We start from the raw sequence: 6,584 nt of genomic DNA on the forward strand, positions 1-6,584 counted from the left end.
CTTGGTGGCGACCCCACCTCCATCACCAAGAGCCCCATGGATACTTCGGGGGGCATGGAGGTGGCAGAAAGAGGACCTAACACAGAGGATGAAGTTATTGATAAAAAGGTGGAGTTAGATGAGGATGTGCAGCTCTCAGTGGGGTCACCCGGTGGGGCAGGCAGCCAGGAACTGTTCTCCACTCCAGAGGTGTCTAGCCAGTCTCAGCAGTTGCTCTCTGGCGAGCAAGAAGCAGGAGATGAGACTTCTGGTAAGTGGCTGTGGTTTGTGTAGTGTGGAGATGGGTTCAGGGTGTAGAAATGTGGAAGGCTGGCTGTGTTTTTTTAAGCTGGGCATTTCCCTGTGTAGCTAATCAGTACAGCAGAATGGTGTTGGTGCACGCCGAGATCTCAGGAATTCTCCAGAGAGATCTCCAGGAAAGTTTCCTGGAGATACTCAGTAATCCTCTGCCGAAGGTTCCGTGGCAAGCAGCTTTGTTTCTTCCCCCATTGTAGGAAGCTTTCCCGTGCCATTCAGCAATGACTTGTGCAGGGACCAAAGTGGCACATAGGCAAGCAGCATAGAGAGGAGGACAGAAGCCACAAGCATGGAGTAGATGTATCCTCGTTTCCCTGCTTACCCTTAACAGTGAGATGTCTGCTAGAATTACCCCACTTGTGGAAAAGTGTGGGAGAATTTTAGAGTTTGTTACCTAGAATGCTGCACCACGACCCTTGCAAAGAGTCAAGAGTGTGCACTTTTCCCCATGTAGAGGCCCCCCGCCTCCGCCAACACTGACCATGCTTTGGGTGTTTGCAGAGATTTGTGCCTGACTAGGGTCAGTGAGAAAGAGATGGCAATGTTGCAAAAGTGTGTGTAGTGGGGCGGCTGCCCCACACAGGCAGAAGAAGGGTTAAGACAGCCTTGGGGAGACTGCGCAGAACCCAGCCAATTAGAAGAGGGCTTATTGAGCCAGCCAATAGGGAGAAGGCTTAGTGGAGCAGCCAATCAGGGCCAGGCTGGCCCATATAAGAACGGCTGCTGAGCAGAACAGAGGCAGTCTCTCCCTGGTAGCCAAGGGAGGAGGACCACCCGCCCGCCCGGTAGGAGGGTTGAGAGTGACAGCACCACAGACAGAGCAATGCTGGGTAGGATCAGGGGAGCAAGAGGGAGCTCCAGCCTGATGGCTGCCAGACTGACGCCCTGATACAAGGGTGGAGAAGGTGGGGAAGTGGCCCAGGGAAACAAATGGTGGAGTAGGAGGAGGGGCAGTATGGGGCTGCTGGCTATAGGGTCCTTAGAATCATGAACTCATCATTTCATGATCACTTTTACCCAAGCTGCCATCCACTTTCAGATTCTCAACTAGTTCCTCCCTATTTGTCAAAATCAAAGCCAGAACAGCCTCTCCTGTACTGTGCCTTTCTCCACTTTCTGAAATAAAAAATTGTCTCCAATACATTTTGAGAACTTGTTGAATAATTGGTGCCCTGCTTTGTTATTTTCTTAACAGATGTCTGGGTAGTTGAAGTCTCCCAGCACCACCAAGTCCTGTGATGATCATGTTAGGCCTGGTCACTGACCCAACCACTGGCCTAAATCCATCACCTGGGACCAAATGACATGGCACAGGTGGGGCTGAGAATAAATCCTGTAAATGGCAAGTCAATCCTGTGACACAGGATTGATAAAATTGGGATAATATTCACCAGTGTTTTAGGGTTGTTTACGTGTGCAGTAAGGCCTTTGAACATACAGGAACTGTTTAAGGATCATATTTTATCCTTGTTCAACATGTATAACTCTAATTGAAATAAGGAGAAGTTGTTTGAAAGATTAAGGGAGATAGTAGAGCCTTAACTGCGAAAGGCCAAATTTCACCTCAAATATACGTTCCCAAATCATATGAAAGCTAATGGGAGGTATACATATGTACATATCTGAAAACAGAATTTGTCTCTAGATATTATTCCAAGTGGACATTTTGGGAATTCCAGTTACAGGTAATTATAATAAAAGGAGACCCTTTTGTCTAACCAGAATGTAAGGGAATAACAGTCGTCGTATTATGGAATAAAATGCTTCTTATAGCTTTATCCACAAGAAAGTGACTGGTGTAATATCAAATGGTTGAAGATTCCAGAGTGGGCTCCATTCTCCGTGTTACAGATTAAAAAAAAAAAGAAAAAGGACACTTCTCACTTTATGAATCTACAGTTATTAAAAGCAACCTGCAAAGGAACAAAAAATAATATTGCCCTCTTTTCTTCTTTACGGTATATAAAGAAGGCCTGACATCTTTTGGGGTCTTTTATTTTTATTTCCCCCCCTCTTTTTTAACAATAAATTCAGGTCTTGGCTGCTGTTTTCCCTAGTTGGTTGAATGGTTGACTGGACAATTAGTATGATTATGACATCACAACTATCATACATACCAAACCTGCTTAAATGTGCAAGGAAATACTTTTTATTCACTGTTTTTAAAAGTTAATTTTATTTAACCCCAGTATCCTACAAATGGTATAAAAGTTCTTGTTGGTAAAGAGGAAATTCCCAGTCCTCTGAGACCTCCAAAGCAGACTTGATATTCCTCATATTCTAAGGTTAAAAAAGGGGACTTAGGGAATTTTTTTTTTTTTTTTTTTTAAAAAACCATCCTTGCAGGCTTCTTTATACATCATAAATAAGGCTACGTTTTGTCAGGTATTTTAAGTAAAAGTCACGGACAGGTCATAGGCAGCGAACAAAAACTCACGGCCCATGACCTGTCCATGACTTGTACTATATCTCTGATTAAATCTTGAGAGTGCCGCTGGTGCTCAGGGTGGGCAGCCCGGGGGTCCTGCAGGTGCTGGGGGGGGGGTGGCCCAGGGGGGCGCCGTGTGGGGTGTGGCCACAGGTGCTCGAGGGGGGCGGTCCAGGGGGTGCCGTGAGTACTCAGGGGGGTGGTCTGGAACCCCTGCTGGGGGGGGGGAATGGAGGGGCTGTCAAACTCCCCACCCAGCTTCTCGGAAGCAGTGACATGTCCCTTCCTAAGCTCCTAGCTCCGTGTGCTGAGGGAGGGACATCTCACTGCTTCTGAGGAGCCCCGCAAGCTAAGCGCTGCCTAGAGCCCTCACCCCCTCCCATGCCCCAACCCCCAGCCCTGAGCCCCCTCCCACACCAAACTCCTGCTGCTGCTCCTGGGGATGGGGGGAGGAAGCTGTGGCCTGAGACTGCCCCAGCAGGGACCGGTTCAACTGGCCCATGTGCTGCCTGAGCCAGCCACACCAGCCGCTGCAGAAGTCAAGGAGGTCATGGAAAGTCATGGAATCTGTGACTTCCGTGACCTCCATGACAGACATGCAGCCTTAATTATAAAGAAATAAAAAAGGGAAGGTTACTTTGAGATGCCTGAGTGAGGGATAGTGTAGGAGTGTAACAAGGCCAGGCCTTGGGCTTGTCAGTGTTGCCAACTGTCATGATTTTATCACAAATCGCATGACATTTGATGTTTTTCTTAGAGTCCCAGCTCAGGAATAATGCACTTACATGAAAGTCTTGGCTTTTATGTAAAAAGAAAAATAGTTTCTAGCAGTTATGGTTGCTGAGAAAAACTTTAAAATGTTAAATAATAGCGCCTCAAAACCCAGAAGGCAAATAAAATATCCACCAGGTGTGTGTATGTATATATATAAAATTTAATCTTTTTTTTTTTTTTTTTTTTTTGCAGGCGGAAGGGCACTGATCTAAGTTCTCTTTAAGCTGCATGGCTGTGCAGCAACCTATTAAGCGCTGGGCAGGTGCTCTGGGCTGCGGTGGGGAGAGATTCCTCTCCTTCAGCCCCAGTAAGAACCTGCTGAGACCGTGGGAGAGGCACCTCTCCCGTGGCCCCAACCCAGCCCTGGCATGGACTTGCCGCGGCTCTGGGAGAGGCGCCTCTCCCGTGGCCCCAACCCAGCCCTAGTCTGGACCTGCTGAGGCCATGGGAGAGGTGCCTCTTTGCAGCCCCAACCCAGCCCCGGACCTGCCACAGGAGAGGCATCTGTCCTGCGGCCCCAACCCAGTCCCAGCCCTGCCACAGCAGGTTGAGGCGCCCCTCCCCGCCAAACCCAGGTACTGGTGTGGGGAGAGAGAGCTGCGGGGGAGTCCTCTATTCCTGTTGTAGCCCTGGGGCAGCCTGCACCCCACACCCCTCATTCCTGGCCCCATCCCCAAGCACGCACCCCAAGCTGGAGCCCTCACCCCCGCCAACCCTCTGCCCCAGCCCTTAGCCCCTCATCCCCAGTCCCACCCCAGAGACCGCACCCCCAGGCGGAGCCCTCACCTCCCCACACACCCCAACCCTCTGCCCCAGCCCTGAACCCCCTCCCACATTCCAAACCCCTCAGCCCCACGCCCGCCAATGAATTTTGTTATGTGCACCAATATTGAGGTGATGTGTCACGCATAACAAATTCATTCCGCACATGGATGGGAAAAATTAGAGGGAACACTGGCACTGACCCATAATTTTTGGATACTTGGGGTTGGCAATGCTAGCTTCTTCTCTTAGACACTGTGGAAAAGGAGCCCTGGTCCTGTTCTCCCTGGCTGGGATGTAAACCAGGAGTAACTGCACTTAAGTCAGTGAGTTGGAGCTAGGTTGGTTTGGGCCACAAGGAACAGCTTACTGCACTTTAAATTCACAACCTACCTTAATCAGCATTAACTTTGGGAACTGGAGTGGGTTCATAGAGTCATAAATTCCAAGGCCAGAAGGGACCATTGTGATCATCTAGTTTGACCTCCTGTATAATACATACCATAGAACTTCCCCAGAATAATTCATAGTGTACATCTTTTAGAAAAACATCCAAGCTTGATTTTAAAATGGTCAGCAATGGCAAATCCACTGTGACCCTTGGTAAATTGTTCCAATGGTTTACGCTGTTAAAAATTTACACCTTATTTTCAGTCTGAATTTGCCTACCTTCAACTTCCAGCCATTGGATCATGTTATACCAGAGGTGGGGAACTTATGGCCCGCAGGTCAGATCTGGCCCACTGCTTAATTTCATATGGTCCTTGGCAAGTCTCTGCGCTGCGGGCTGGAAGCCCTGAGCCTCAGTGCCTCCCGACCCTGTGGGGCTGGAGCTGTGAGCGCCATCTTGCTCCACTGCAGGGGGAAGCTAGGTTCGGCTCCAGTTCTTGAAAGCGAACGGCATGTCCCTGTAGCCCCTATGAACAGGGGCGAACAGGGAGGCTCTGCTTGCTGACCCTGCCCTCAGCACTGGCTGTGCAGCTCTCCCATTGTCCGGGAACAGAGTGCACAGCCGCTTGGCTCCTCCGCCTAGGGGCCAGACATGGCGGCAGCTTCCAGGAGCTGTGTGGAGCCAGGGCAGGCAGGGAGCCTTCCTTAGCCCCGCTGAGCTGCCGACCGGGAGTCACCTGAGGTAAGCCTTGCCTGGCCAGAGCCTGCACCCCGAACCCCTGCCCCAGGTCGAAACCCCCTGCTGCAGCTTAACTCCCTCCCAGATCCTACACCCCAACCCCCTGCCCCAGCTCTGAGCGCCCTCCCACACCCAAACTCCCTTCCGGAGTCTGCACCATGAACCTCCTCCCGCACCTCAACCCTATGTCCCAACCCTGAGCCCACTCCTGCACCCAAACCCCTTGATCACAGCCTAGAGCCCCACCCTGAATCCCAAACCCCTCATCCCCAGCCCCACCCCAGAGCCCACACCCCCAGAAGGAGCCCTCACCCACACCCCAACCCCCTGCCCCAGCCCAGAGACCCCTCCTGCACTCTGAACCCCACATTTCTGGCCACACCCCAGAGCCTAGGGGAAGCCCTGAGCTTCTGCACCCACCCCTCCCTGGCGGGGCTATGTGTCGCCCACAACTGATTTTTTCTGTGGCTCAATGGCCCCTGATAGAAAAGGTTCCCCACACCAGTGTTATACCTTTCTCTTCCAGACTGAAGAGCCTGTTATTAAATATTTGTTCCCCAAGTAGGTATTTACAGAGTGTAATGAAGTCACTCCTTAACCCGCTCTTTGTTAAACTAAATAAATTGTGCTCCTTGCGTCTGTCAATATAAAGCATGTTTTCAAATCCTTTAATCGTTTTCGTGGCTCTTCTCTGAACCCTCTTCAAGTTAGCAACATCCTTCTTGAACTGTGGGCACCATAACTGGCCACGGGTCAGATTCCAGCACTGGTCGCACCGGTGCCAAATGATAAAATAACCTCTTTGCGCTTCCCCCGATTTGTGCCTTCCAGGATCGCCTTAGCCCCTTTGGCCACAGCATCACAGGGGGAGTTCATGTCCAGCAGATTACCCGCCACCAACCCCACGGTCTGTTTCTGTGTCACTGCCCCCCGGGGACCGAGCGCCCATCGCACCTGCGCGGCCGCTGCCCTTTATTGCCAAGGCTTGGGTTGCAGCGCCTTCTAACCACAGCGCTGACCCATTGTGACGCAGGCAGGGGGGAGCCCGGCCGTGCCCGTTCGGCGCTGTCAGAGAGGCCCCCCGCTGCCGACCGGGGGGGGGTGTGTGGGCAGCTGGTGCCAGAGGGGCACGGGCCATGGCACTGCTGCAGCAGAGGATGGGGGATGGGGACAGAGCGACTCAGGGTCCCGGTG

Source organism: Lepidochelys olivacea (assembly GCF_965140295.1).
Source record: "Lepidochelys olivacea isolate rLepOli2 genome assembly, chromosome: 1".
NCBI lineage: Eukaryota > Metazoa > Chordata > Testudines > Cheloniidae > Lepidochelys > Lepidochelys olivacea.